At 32.8% G+C, this 15,398-nt stretch overlaps 1 pseudogene across 1 annotated transcript in view; it reads right to left on the bottom strand.

Annotated features, from left to right (window-relative positions):
• The window catches only part of LOC114266090 (nuclear cap-binding protein subunit 1-like), a 30,728-nt pseudogene extending 16,335 nt beyond the window's left edge, over positions 1-14,393 (bottom strand). Inside the window, exons 1-10 of the transcript XR_014339095.1 lie at positions 14,173-14,393; positions 13,966-14,025; positions 6,374-6,430; positions 5,615-5,686; positions 5,295-5,357; positions 4,467-4,643; positions 3,737-3,868; positions 3,370-3,435; positions 2,161-2,361; positions 1,209-1,279 (exon numbers count right to left, since the gene is read on the bottom strand). The product of XR_014339095.1 is annotated as a nuclear cap-binding protein subunit 1-like (transcript). The remainder of the gene's footprint in view (positions 1-1,208; positions 1,280-2,160; positions 2,362-3,369; positions 3,436-3,736; positions 3,869-4,466; positions 4,644-5,294; positions 5,358-5,614; positions 5,687-6,373; positions 6,431-13,965; positions 14,026-14,172) is intronic.
• Positions 14,394-15,398: the final 1,005 nt, after the last annotated feature.

The following is a 15,398-nucleotide window of genomic DNA, read 5'->3' as shown; positions in this document are numbered from 1 at the left end:
ATTCCTATTAAATAAAAAAATACTAACATTAAAGTTTCTAAAATTAAAAATTTGGTAAAGAAATACTTTTAATAAATAAATAAAGTAGCCTAATAGATTTTGGTGGTGGTGGGGGGGGGGGGGGTTGGCAATAACAAAAGAAGAAGAAGAACGAGAGCGGAGAGTATTGACCATTGAAAAAATATAAATATAAAAAAAATTGGAAAAAAAATTTATATACTTATTTGGTGTATTAAAATATAAAACATAAAAAATTAGAAAAATATTTGGATACTATTTGGTGTATCACTCGCATATCTCTCGCATATCCTACCATATCCCTAAAGTATCCTTCGCGTACCCCTCCTGCATCCGATATTTAAAAAAAAAAAATCGGATACTTATTTATAGTATCCGATATGTATCCTGCCGTATCGGACACGAATTCGTATCTAATACTCGTACGGCACCTATTTTGGAGTATCCGTGCTTCATACAAAGGAATAGAAGATATTATTGAAAATGAAGAAAGCATGATTTTGTGATTCAAAGGAGCAATGCTTGTATCTATAAAAAAATAAAAAATAAAATTGGTAACTTCAACTCCATTAACCACTACTTATGAGTCTCGGTGCTACGGAGATTTCCTTTTTTTTTTTAAATCTTCTTTCGTTGACTTTTTGGGAGTGACAGAAGATATATAGGAGGGTATAGTTTTGTCTTTCTGTGTTGGTGTATACATTGTTTGTTTGTACAGGGTTCAGCGGCACCTTAATGAAATTGCTTTACTTATCAACAAAAATACACAGGTAAAATACACACAACGAACATCCCCAAAATTTATACCCAAGATCAACATGAAATAAGTTCCCATTGCCAGGGGAAAACCACCCAAATTAAGTTTCAACATTTTCCATAAGACCTCCCTCAAAAAGACATTAACACAGAGTACACATTAAGTTTTGGAATCTATTCATGCTTGGAATTGCATCCTCATTAGGTGTCTCTGTAGTAATCCTTGACAAAGATTAAACTGTAAGTAAACAATATTTCTACTTTCTAGGCTATTTGAATCATTTATCTACCCAAAGTAACTAAATGCATCTGACAAACTGGAAATAATATTAACCTACTAGTGCAATAACTCAATGAAGTTAATAAGGCATAAATGATGATGCTGATATTGAGCTAATAATCATAACAATAATGAGCCAGTGACGAGCACAAACCAGCCATTCAAGAACAAAAGCACGTCCAGCAAATACTCTTCCACAACAAAGCGATCTATAGGTTGCAGATCCTGTCATACACATGGGGGTAAAAAAGAAAAGGAAAAAAGAAGAGGAGGTGAAGAAGGACAACAATAAAATCCTTGCAAAGTAAAGATTTGTCACTATTAAAGAGAATAACAAGAAGTCATGCCAAAGATTCCACAACTTCAAAGAAATACTATAGAGGTCACTCCAATCAAAACATTTCTGCATACACAGATTTAGTAACGTAACGACATTACAAAAGCTTGTCCTAATTGCCATAATAGTTAATAGAAGAGACACACATCACACATAATACCTTCCATTCATGCCTGACACTCCTAGGGTGGAGTTGGGATTGTCACAAGAGTCTGCCCAAAAATTTATTAAATGTATACAAAGAAAAGAGCTAGCTTATATCCTACTAGATGTTCAGCATGTGGTGTCAATCTTCATAAGCATTCACAAAATATATTTCAGATTTTAGACAACAAAATGCAATATTGTATTATTGGTAAAGATGATGAGAGCAATCACTACTACATCACTAAAACATAATACATGATTATAAACTATACACTATATGGAAACATTCATTAAATCCGACAAAAGTTAATTATTATAATATGCAAAAAGAAGAAATAGCACAAGTATTGACATGCATTAAACAATTTACACCACCAAGTATGCAAAAAGCTCAAGAAGCTAAACACACAACTTCTGTGGCCCTCCAGTATGAGGGGGAAAAAATACAGTATCATGTCCAGGAACTAACATAGTTATTCACAGCATCACTTTTCCCTCGACCCCACAAGGGGTTTGGGAAGGCGAGCGCATAGCAAACATAAAAACAAGTAAATACAAGAAAATACAAAAATAGGAATAGAAGCACCAATGCACAAGATTATATGTTAAACTAATACACTACCTCAGTTTTATTTGCAGGAAATACGTTGAGCCTGCATATCCTCTGAGGATATTTCAATTCAGCCTCTTGCTTTTGTTTACCACAGGTGATAGCAGAGAGTATTGCAGGCGGATCTGGTTGCTCAGGGCAATTGATTGCCTCCAAATCATGAGCTTTTCCAGCAACCAGCTGTGCTTCAAATGAAAGGTGAGGCCTGGGAACCAGAACCAAAAAAAAGATTGCACACAATCAGGCAACAGAAACAAAACAAAGAAATAAACATAATTTTAATTTTTAAAGTAAAATCTAGATTGTCAAAACTCACTGTACATGCACATAAAGTGCAGTACAATGCAAGAAATAGATATAAGCCACAATTGAATAGTTCAGAATTACAAATATGTGTTGAAAGACAACAATTTTACACATCTGTTTGCACCACCCCACGGCAAACTATATATATACTTTCCAATTTTAAGCAAAAACTCAATTAAGGCAAGAAACAAAGTTTTCCTACATGTTACTCCTTTCTAAGTTTTCATCCAAACTACCTTGTCCCTTTGGCTTGAAATATTCTGATTCATACTGTTCAAATCAACCACATAAAGGAAAAAGGTTGGAAATGAATAGCATTGTGCCAAAGAACTAAAAGAAAAATAGTATTAAAAAGGGGGGAAAAGAAAAAACACAGGCATAACTGCATCCCTATCTTCCTCAAAATCTTTGCTCAAACTGAGTGATTTTCACTTTATGGTTATCGTTCAATGTAGCTAACCTGTCTATTTATCCATCATCACCTTTCAAGGATGCGGTAAACGATGAAGCTTTCCATCCACAAACCTAAATAAAGGGGATGAGATCATGACAGTACATCAACTAAAGTTCTTCCTCAACTACATCACATGAAACAATAAATAGAAGCACGAGAAAGTTCTAAACCACTTTGAGTTTGTTTTGCTCATTAAGTTTTCAATGATCAACACAGAAAGTGCATGAAATGAAATCATATCAAGAAGTCAATACACAATTCTCATTTCATAACAAGAAACTTCTCTAGAAAGTTCTACACCACTTCGAGTTCTTTTGCTCGTTTAGTTTTCAATGATCAACACAGAAAGTGCATGAAATCAAATCATACAATTCTGAATAAAATTACACTAACAAATTTATATGATTAATGCAGAGAACAATCAAAGAAGGAATAAAGTTGACAGAATAATGAGAACGGAAGCTCTCAAGTTTCCATCCATTGCTGGATAGATCTTGGATCCGACCCCATAAATCTTCTAAGAAATCCTGAAATAAAATTATAATGGCAAAAGTTAAAAGTGGAGAATCTGCAGCCCATTATTTATTCCAACAAAACGACAGCTTTATACTTGATAATTTTATGCATAAACTCGTCAGCCAAAAACCTCGAACTAACACTGATAAATCAAACTTACCCTGACTCAGACCAACAGCCTGATAATCTCATATTACAACCTCTACCACTCAATCTCAATAATATTTCAGTTTCTTACCAAAACAAGGATAAAAAAATTTACAGCATCCAATATTCATCAAATGATAGAGAACTACTATAAGGAAATAATACCTTTTCATCAAGAGCTTTCTCGGTGTAATTAACATCCTCAAAAATGGCGAAACCAATATCAGAAGTATGCCTTCTAATTCTTAAATAAGCTTCAATGCCAACCATAACTCTCTCAATCTCCTCAGGAACTTGCTGTAAATATATTAGAAAAAGAAAAATAAAATTTGTTGTCTTTTAGATATAACCAAAGAAGGTAAGCGCAACAAATATTAGTATACTTTAACGTAAAAACCTAAATAAGGGTTAAAAAGTTTATTTGGCGGGAAGCAAAAAAAGGATCTAGCAATTTGGACAGGATACCAAATTGCACAAAACATTACAAACAATGAATCCTCTTACTCCCTATTTTGACATAAATGGATTGCAAGATGAATTTTGTCCCATCACTTGAATCGTGGAGGCGGTGAATTGAATCTAATCATATGGGTAAAATCACTAGTCCAATGATTTTATCAATTATGCAACTATTTAATAGTCACTTTAGTTCTAAATATATTAGAAAGCAAATGATTCCAGTTAATTTCTTTCAAAAAAATTATGAACCAAAAACTTAGAAGAAAAATAAGCAGAACAAAGAGGAGGGAAGGAGGTAGAAACCATAATAAATAAATGATAGTTTCTTTTTTTCTTAAGGAGGAACCCCTTGACCACACCTTTGGTGAGACCTAGGATAAAATCTCAGACTGTGTGACCACCTGCTAACCTCACATAATGAATAAATGATAGATACCTCGACAAGTTCAGCTCCTCCCCAAGGGAGACAGGATAGAATGCAAGTTATGTAGAAGTCAGCACATGCTTGCCAAGAGGGATTTCCTCTCTCTTCATCCACCCTTGTTGTTGCGGATGATAATAGTGTCTCATAGACAACCACTAACGAAATTGGTTGGAGGACTTTGCTGCACATCTTCAGACAACAAAACGGCAAAATTACCATTAGAGAACATCAAAGCAACAACTAGACGATCTAAAAGCGATATATTATTTTATTATTTGAAGCTTTGATAGTTAATAGTAATAAATATCAATATTTTGATGATGACTCAAAAAAAAAATATTAGGGACCTAGGTATGCATGACTAAGCCAAAAACCATACTAGACACCCTACAGGATTGCCAATTAGTTAGAACAGTAAAGGTGGTCACTAGAACTTCATCTGAAAATAGGGCGTGGAGTGGAAGATAAAGAATTGTAAACCAAATTAAATAAAGAAAAAGAATAAGAAACATCCCCAGATTCATGAACAATCAGCTTTTCCCTCAATTTTCAAAAGGGGAGGAAGGAGGTTAGAATGGTAGTATAAGCTATGATTGCCTACTAAATCTCACCATCTTACTTAAATCAAAATTTTGTAGATGGATGGTCCTGCATTACAGTCCCTGTTACTCTATCCCTGCATTTCCATTTCAAATAAATGGGAGAACAATAAAGATTTATAATACATGAATTGTTTATTCAACAAATCCAACTGCAATGTCAATGTTCACAATGAACCGACTTTGCCTTCAACTTGGCTAAGTCATGGATGACAAAATGATAACAGTACATGAAACCTACCATAACAGTGAGAAACCGCATCGTTATATGAATCCTGTTGCAATTTCCAGCAACTAGAGCATCCTGAAAATACACAAGAAAGGAGCCTAAAGCAAGTAATAGTAAAGGCAAAATACTGTCTGTGTGCCCTTAGGGCACATCTTAAGAAGCTTAAACAGATTGTACATTTTGCATGAAAGTGTATGTAATAAAAAATGTACAATCTTTTACGCTATCTTATACGTTAACAAAACCCATTATAATGTAAAAACAAAGCTTGCAACTGCAGAAAAAAACTAGAAGATGTCTTCTTATGCTTTCAAGGTCAGAGCCTTTCTCACCTGCAAGGTAGTTTGAGTATTCTCCACTACTTTTCTAACAAAATCCTCATTTTCCAAGTTTAACAAACCAACCTGCACAAAGAGAGAAAGTTTCTCCAATGTTCAAAAAATTTCATACGTCAGAAGACAACAATCAAAGATTCAAAATGCATAATAAAAAAGATCGGACTGGTCATATTTTCAAATGAATGAACAGCATTATAGATGATGCATAAAGGATGAGAAATCCTTCCATGAGATATACAACTCAAATGATCAACTACAAACAGACAACAACAGATACTAGCTCTAACACACACACATACCAAGAGAAGTAGCAAAGGTTGTACTAATTTGTTTTTAGCAGCAAAATTAAGGACTTTAAAGGGTAGATATTTGATTAACACTGTTCATTCAAGCGGCTGCGCTGATCTCTGTCCAGCATCCCTACATATAGGGATTTGCTTTTTAGTGCCCAGCCCAAAATTATCTTGCAACTCCTAATCTATATAGCCTGGATTCAAGCATTCTCTTAACCATGTTAGATGTCAACATCCATATGGTACAATTTCAAATTCAATTCTTTAGTTTCAGTAAACTTCAAAGCTTGCTTGATCTTTGAAAAACAATTCAGTGCAAGAATTTTTCTGCGCTTATATTTATCCACTTATCTATAGTTTCTATACTCGTATACATAAATGTAGGCAGAGAGAACGGGTCAACCAAAATGAAACGAGGAAAAAAATATTAAATGATATAAAAAAGGAGCATTTGTCTCACCACCGTCCCATAGAGAGGAATCTTGTGAGGAAACTGTTCAGCACACTGGACAATGTACTGTCAAGATGGAGAGAATAAAGTAAATATACCATCATCCAAATATAATGAAAGCAATATAGAAACGCCAAAAAGACTGATATTTACGTGTTTTTGCACAAAGCACATTGGAAAGAATCATTTAAGTCGTCAATCATAGCAAAAACAGCATAAAGTTGCCTAGAATAGCAAATCTAAATTATCACGCAGTCCGAAGTAATATACTATATTAGGAAGGGATCAACAAATATTACTCACATCACAATCCAATCCTAGCATTTCTAAGACAAATAAAAAGTAGATTCAACATGATTGCTGATATACTTGGACTGGCACCCAACACTTGAACCCTGAACAAGTACAAATGTTGTGGTGGGAGATAACTAAATGGCGTCACAATGCCAGAAGAAATTTAATTGTGATACACCTTTTTTTTTTTTTTTTTTTTATCAAGTGTCAAAATAAATTATGAAAAGAGGGGCATGACAATAGCAAACTTTTGTTTAATTGCTGTGCACAGTACAGTAGTCCAATACATAAAATGTTTTAACAAATATTTCATAAAACCTATGAAAAAAGCCAAGAAGATGAAGGGGCTCTTCAAATGCCAAACCCACGCCAAATGTACAAGGACTAATAATCCTTCAAACCCAGGTACCGTAGAATCAGGGGAACACAGGTTATTAACTATCCAGTCTTTTGATATCAAAACAAACTCCTGAAGAATATAAATGGGTTCTTCATGAAATTGAAATCATTCAAAACCGTACCCAAAAAAAATGTGAAGAGAACTTCACAAGCAGTCACACAAGTGTGTTAGCAACAGACTAACTGTAAAATCGATATGCAAACTTATGCATTCTTCCCAGCGATAATAAATTTTGGGGCTATCTTCTTAAGCAATCTAGTACGTTCACAAATATATATATATATATATATGTTAAAATTCAGTTTGTAAGGATTCAGTTATTTTCAATAAATAATTTTGTATTTTCCGCTTGCTTTCAGTAACCGATTGGAAGTTAATTTAAACAATTGTAAATTTATTTTCTGCTTATCTGTTTTTATTTAAAATATTTTATTTTATTTATTTTATTTTATTTTAGTTTATTTAAGTTTCTCTAATTTAGTTTATTTGAAGTTTATTTAACTTGTTTTAGTTTATTTAGCTTGTTTTATTTATGTGCTACCCCCGTTTCTTTGATATCAGAGCCAAGTTGTTGATATGTTGAGTTATTGTTTGGTTATTTCAGTTTAATTCTTCTTATGTTGAGTTCTGTATTTTAATTCCAGCTTTCTTATTTTTTGTTACCTTATCTTTATCTTCCACTCTGTCAGTAGCCACCCACTTTTCGTCCCACGTCTAGTGTAAGTCCTTTGGTTAGGCAGTTGATAGGCACAAGGGTTTCCCGGAGAGGGTATGAGCGAAAGCATAGTGTGCGAAAACATGATAAGTTATCGTTGAATTTAAGAAAATTGAATTAATTTTACAAAATCACAATGAGTCGTTTATTCCAAAATAACTCTTCAGTTAGCTCTAGATCTACAACTCTAACTCCTATACCTGGTACAGATGTACTAATTAATGAAGAAGAACGTGAATTTGAAGATGTTAAAATTGATTTAAGTTGGAATATTCCTAAAGTCAAAACTAAAGAAATCTACAAAACTAGTTTTTTACAATCTACTTTTAATGTAGATTTATAAGTCAAAACTGTTGAACAAGTTTATATTTTAACTAAAATACATGAAACCTGCCAATTATTATCGAAAGAGTCAATTAGAAAACATCCCAAAGATGGTCATAATTTTATTCATTTAGGATTAATTCAAGTTGGAATCAAACCATTAACCCCACAAGGACGAAACACTTATGTTCTTTTATGTTTATGTGATGCTCACTTTATTAATTATTATGATATTCTAATGGGTATGATGGAATCAGGCCTTCATAAAAGACCTGTTCATTTCAATTGTTTCCCTGATTTTACTTTAAGTCTTAAAGATCCTCATATATTAAAAGTTTTAACGTTAAATATTCAATTATTTGGTGCATTTACTAATATGTTAGAAAATATTCATAACATTGCTTTAATTTATTGAATTTATTACAAATGCATTAAAACTAATCTGAATGTTCAAGCTTTAACCAAAAGTTCAAAGGATAAAACATTACTCATCCAAGGTAGTACTACTGAAACTAATATTACAGTCCCAAAAATGATTTGTTGGAAAGATATTGCTCTTCCTGATGATTGAGTTACAATTAATGAAAATTATTCTCAAAATCAACAATCTTCCACTAGTCAAGATATTCAACACATTCAATAATTCACCGATGGTTCTGTGCCTATTAAATTTAATCGACCTCATAGTCAATCTTCTCGCCATAGTACTTCTAATATCCCTACTGATACTGAAGATGATGAAATCTTTACCACCGCTTTATTTACTCAAAAAGACAAGAAACTTCACCTTTGTGAACCTTCCTCACAAAACCTGCACACCACACGTAGTAAATTAAAATGAATAGATAATTCCTCTACTTCTCAAATTAGTAAACCAGCTTATTCAACCCAAACACATCTTCATGACGAAGATACTACATCATAGGATTCACCTACTCAAACTGATTTTAAAGTTGTTCCTCCTATCAACCCACAACTATTAACTCTGAGTAAATCATTTACTCCTAATCTTAATAAACTCATGCTGAGTTTAAATCTAAAGCAAATAAGTCAAAAAGACACACCTATAGACATAATTATGATGGAAAACAACAATAAAAAATTACCAGGAAATGGTATAAATTTATGACTGAAATCAACACTGAAATCAATTTCTTTGATTATTTAGAAAAATATTATCAAAAAGTAAATACTGTTACAAAAACTAAATGAAAAACTTCCCCTAATACTTCTGTTTCATGTAGTCACCCTTTTTTAGAAACCATACTTTTCGAACATAAAGGTACCATAGTTCATGCTTCTCCTTTTAAGCTTCCTAGTAACGATTCTGAAGTTAAAAAAGTTATTGAACAAAATAATTATACTAATCAATGTTTAAAATTATTGGAAAACAATTAGATAAAATTGAACTTCTTTTGAAGAATATTCAACGAGTCATACTTCTACAAGTAAACCTTTAGACAAACCTCTTATTAATCTTCTTAGTACTCGGAAAAGGTTAAGCCTAGTTACTCAAGATAATACTACTGTTGCAGCCATTGAAAAATTATTTAATAAAATGTCTACCTCTTCTATAGACAAAGGAATTACTGTATTAACATAACAACCACCTGTTCAACCTAATAGTGATTCCGACACATCAAATGATGAAATTAGTCACTTAACCCAACAATTCCAAACCACCAATCTTAATAGAATCACACAACCTAAAGCTAATCCCACTACTCTTACAAAGAATTGGTATCCTAAACCTACACCCCCAGATCTTCAATTTGAAGAAATCAATATTAATAATCAATTTTCTGTTTATGCTAAAAAGTTATGTGAATGGAATATCGATGATCTTAGTGAACATTAAATTCTCCAAAAATTAAATCATTTATCCATGGTTGCAAATAGTTACCTTACTAATTATCCTGATTACACTCAACTTGAAATTGTTACTTTAATTACTTCTGGATTTACTGGTATGCTCAACTCTTAGTGGGATAAATATCCCACTTCTAACCAATGCGAATCTATTCCATATGATGTTCAATTAAATAAACTAAAATAAGTTAAATAAACTAAATTAAATAAACTTAAATAAACTAAAATAAAATAAATAGAATATTTTAAATAAGAACAAATAAGCAGAAATAAAATAAACTTACAATCGTTTAATTAACTTACAATCGGTTAGTGGAAGTAATCGGAAAATGCAGAATTGTTTACTGGAAGTAACTAAAAAATGCAGCTTCTACTTGCATCCTTAAAAACTGAATTTTAAAATAACAAACTAAAAATTTTACAAAGACTGAGAGAAACTGTGAAAGAAAATTGTGAACTCTTTCTCCCTCTGAATTGGCCTTGACTAAGGAGCTTCTTTTATAGGCAAAGTGGATAACTGTTAAGCTTGTGAACTTGGAACTGTGAGGTTCGTGACTGGTGCTGTGAGGCTTGTGACTTCAAAAGTTAGAAAATACTGTGAAACTTGTGACTTCTAAAAAGCCTAAAAATAAGAGGTACATGGGTACTGAGAGCATATTTCTGTGACCGATAACTTTTTTACTCTTATTTATTTAATTTTTTTTTACTTGCAGTGAGGGAATGTGACTACATAGTTGACTGATGGGGAATCAATATATATATATATATCAGCAACTTTTCTCAAAGTAAGAGTAATGACTGAAGCTGATGTACATATATGGAATCCAATGACTTTTTTAGGCATATGGGTCTTGAGCATCTTGGAATTGTAGACCATATGGGTCATAACTAGTTGAAGCTTCAGAGGAGGCTGAATCATCCGAGGTTTTATCTTCAATTTGTGACTTTGCTTGGGCCATCAATAATTTAGCCATTTGGATCAATTCATCACTAGAGGTTGACTTGGGCTTTGCTTTGGGCTTGGCCTTAGATGACTTGGATTTGGAAGGTTCAATGTTGGTTGATGGGCTTCCAAGCCTAACTATAGTGAGAGGAAGTGGGCTTCCTTGTGTGACTGAAGCATTTGGGTTTTGCTGAGACTTGACCATTGCAGGAGTTGGGGCATGAATGTTAACTGGAAATTCCTGCTGGACTTGTTCAATAATACAATGGGCTTTGAATGCATCCCACCATTTAACAAAATGTTGATGACTAACTATGTTATTGGATAGGCTGTATTGCCATTTAAAAATCCAAGGGACTTTATATTTGGCCATGAAATGGAGTAACCAAGGAAATTGAGTTTTATACTGGCTGAGCTTGTAAATGGAAGAGAAGTAATTGACTTGCTCTATTAACTCAGAAGGGATGATTTCTGGGATGGCACCATGCTATGACCACTATCTCAGGAACCAAGAAGGGAATTCTGATTTGAATTTGTGGACAAATGAGAAAAACCAAGAATGACTATATGACTTATTTTGATATAGGAGGATTTTGAACCAAGCATCAATGTAATCATAGTAACTATATTGTATATCATGTTGAATAGATTCGCGTTGGTCAGAAGTGAGATATTTATCCCACCAAGATTTGAGCATACCAGTAAATCCAGAAGTAATTAAAGTAACAATTTCAAGTTGAGTGTAATCAGAATAATTAGTAAGGTAGCTATTTGCAACCATGGATAAATGATTTAGTTTTTAGAGAATTTGATGTTCACTAAGACCATCGATATTTCATTCATATAATTTTTTAGCAGAAACAACGAATTGATTATTAATATTGGTTTCTTCAAATTGAAGATTTGGGGGTGTAGGTTTAGGATACCAATTCTTTGAAAGAGTAGTGGGATTAACTTTAGGTTGTGTGATTCTATTAAGATAGGTGGTCTGGAATTGTTGGGTTAAGTGACTAATTTCATCATTTGATGTGTTGGAATCACTACTAGGTTGAACAGGTGGTTGTTGTGTTAATACGGTAATTCCTTTGTCTGTAGAAGAGGTAGACATTTTATTAAATAATTTTTCAATGGCTACAACAGTAGTATTATCTTGAGTAACTAGGCTTAATCTTTTCCGAGTACTAGAAAGATTAATAAAAGGTTTGTCCAAAGGTTTACTTGTAGAAGTATGACTCGTTGAATATTTTTCAAAAGAAGTTTCAATTTTATCTAGTTGTTTCCCAATAGTTTTTAAACATTGATTAGTATAATTATTTTATTCAATAACTTTTTAACTTCAGAATCGTCTAGGAAGCTTGAAAGGAGAAGCATGAACTATGGTACCTTTATGTTCGAAAAGTATGGTTTCTAAAGAAGGGTGACTAGATGAAACAGAAGTATTAGGGGAAGTTTTCCATTTAGTTTTCGTAACAGTATTTACTTTTTGATAATAATTTTCTAAATAATCAAAGAAATTGATTTCAGCGTTGATTTCAATCATAAATTTATACCATTTCCTGGTAATTTTTTATTGTTGTTTTCCATCATAATTATGTCTATAGGTGTGTCTTTTTGACTTATTTTCTTTAGATTTTAACTCAGCATGAAGTTTATTAAGATTAGGAGTAAATGATTTACTCAGAGTTAATAGTTGTGGGTTGGTAGGAGGAACAACTTTAAAATCAGTTTGAGTAGGTGAATCCTGTGATGTAGTATCTTCGCCATGAAGATGTGTTTGGGTTAAATGAACTGGTTTACTAATTTGAGAAGTAGAGGAATTATCTATTCATTTTAATTTACTATGTGTGGTGTGCAGGTTTTGTGAGGAAGGTTCACAAAGGTGAAGTTTCCTGTCTTTTCGAGTAAATAAAGGAGTGGTAAAGATTTCATCATCTTCAGTATCAGTAGGGATACTAGAAGTACTATGGCAGGAAGATTGACTATGAGGTCGATTAAATTTAATATGCACAGAACCATCGGTGAATTGTTGAATGTGTTGAATATCTTGACTAGTGGAAGATTGTTGATTTTGGGAATAATTTTCATTAACTGTAACTCAATCATCAGGAAGAGCAATATTTTTTCAACAAATCATTTTTGGGACTGAAATATTAGTTTCAGTAGTACTACCTTGGATGAGTAATGTTTTATTCTTTGGACTTTTGGTTAAAGCTTGAACATTCAGATTAGTTTTAATACATTTGTAATAAATTCGATAAATTAAAGCAATGTTATGAACATTTTCTAACATATTAGTAAATGCACCAAATAATTGAATATTTAACGTTAAAGCTTTTAATATATGAGGATCTCTAAGACTTAAAGTAAATTCAGGGAAACAATTGAAATGAATAGGTCCTTTATGAAGGTCTGATTCCATCATACCCATTAAATTATTATAATAATTAATAAAGCGAGCATCACGTAAACATAAAAGAACATAAGTGTTTTATCCTTGTGGGGTTAATGGTTTGATTCCAACTTGAATTAATCCTAAATGAATAAAATTATGACCATCTTTGGGATGTTTTCTAATTGACTCTTTGGATAATAATTGACAGGTTTTATGTATCTTAGTTAAAGCATAAACTTGTTCAACAATTTTGACTTGTAAATCTATGTTAAAGGTGGATTGTAAAAAACTAGTTTTGTAGATTTCTTTAGTTTTGACTTTAGGAATATTCCAACTTAAATTAATTTTAACATCTTGAAATTCACGTTCTTCTTCATTAATCAGTACATCTGTACTGAGTATAGGAGTCAGAGTTGTAGATCTAGAGCTAACTGAAGAGTTACTTCGGAATAAACGACTCATTGTGATTTTATAAAATTAATTCAATTTTCTTAAATTCAATGATAACTTATCATGTTTTCGCATACTATGTTTTTGCTCATACCATCTCCAGGAAACCCCTGTGCCTATCAACTGCCTAACCAAAGGACTTACATATATATATATATTATACAATTTGAGTTAAAAAAAAATGCAAGAAAAATAAACAAGTAAAAGAAGATACATGCAAAATATCAGTTTTGGAATACTCTAACACTCATCGAACCACACCAGAACATGTCTCCTGCAATTGCAAAATAAAAGTAAGACACAGCGTAATTTGTAAGTGCTGGTAACATTAAGCAATTGTTCTGGAAAAATAATAAATAAATAAATAAAGTTAGGGTTTTTTGAAAAGTGCAAAGAAGAGGAGAGTGGAAAGGAAACTGACAGTGTGATCTTTGAAATCGGTAATTCCAGCATACTCGGGACAATTCTCTCCGATTTGCAGAAGCAAAATCTTCCAACTGCTCATTTTAACCAATAAACCCTAAATAAGCCCAGCTGTTACCACTCAGATGGGAGATTGAGATGTTCCAAGTGAAAGAGAGTGAACCCCGACTATACACACACACACATACAGAGCGCGGAGATGAACGGAACAGGAAGAAGGGGATTGATTGATTGATTGATTGATTGAAAGGAGTTTTATACGAGTGCCACACCAATGCTAAAACCCAAATTGGTTTTCATTAGCCCAGACCAATAAACCCCGACCCAAACTGTTTGGTGCCCCATATCATATATATGGGAAAAGATAGCTCTGTTTGCTAACCATTTTGTCTTTAAAACTAGTATAAAAATTTATTTGGTCCTAATTTATATAAAAAAGATGTTTCTGTTTTTTGAAAAACTTTTTTTTTTGTTGAACTTTATGTATTTACTGTTGTTAGAGAATCCAATGGTGTTTAAATTATACAATGCCATAAAATGTGTGTCCCAAAATGAAAAGAAGCTTTATAATTACACTATAATTGTGATTGTGGGGGCCGAGTTTGAGATGCCGTATATAAATAGGAGTCGTGTAAGAAATGACAAGTGGGTCGGCAGTGGCCAAATAGAACCTGCACTTTTCAACCGAATAGGCCATAAAACCTACGAAATGACATGACCCAACTGTGAGGACGAAGTGTCCATAATTAGAAAGTGGGACCCAGGAGAGTAGTATGAAAATGAGGAGTATCAGCCAAAAGTGAGATATGTGAAAAAAGATAACTTGAGAGATAAGAAAAACTGGAGATAATACTAACTTGCCTGTCACACCCCGAACCCGTCCCTAAAATTTTGGGCATGACCTATTCGGAAACGAACACTAAACCTGATATACATATCATATGGGGCCTGAACGGAAGCATTGTATATATATAAAATATCATATAATAACATACAAAACATCCATTGAGCTATCACTACTATGCCAGGATCACGAACAAAACATAAGGCAAATAAACGTATAGTGACATGCATCAGAGAATTTAGCTATGTACATATATATACAGACCCAGCCCTCAAAATTGGGCGTATAACAAAACATTGAAAGGTAAGGGGATTATATACACTTCAACCTTAGACAGATATACAGGGTACAAAACCAAAAACTTAGCAAAACCCCATAAA

The sequence above is a fragment of the Camellia sinensis genome, chromosome 8 (genome assembly GCF_055761805.1).
Source record: "Camellia sinensis isolate YWXY chromosome 8, ASM5576180v1, whole genome shotgun sequence".
In the NCBI taxonomy this organism is placed as follows: Eukaryota; Viridiplantae; Streptophyta; class Magnoliopsida; order Ericales; family Theaceae; genus Camellia; species Camellia sinensis.
The sequence above is the reverse complement of the archived record's forward strand: the minus strand, read 5'-3'. Positions and strand labels throughout refer to the sequence as shown.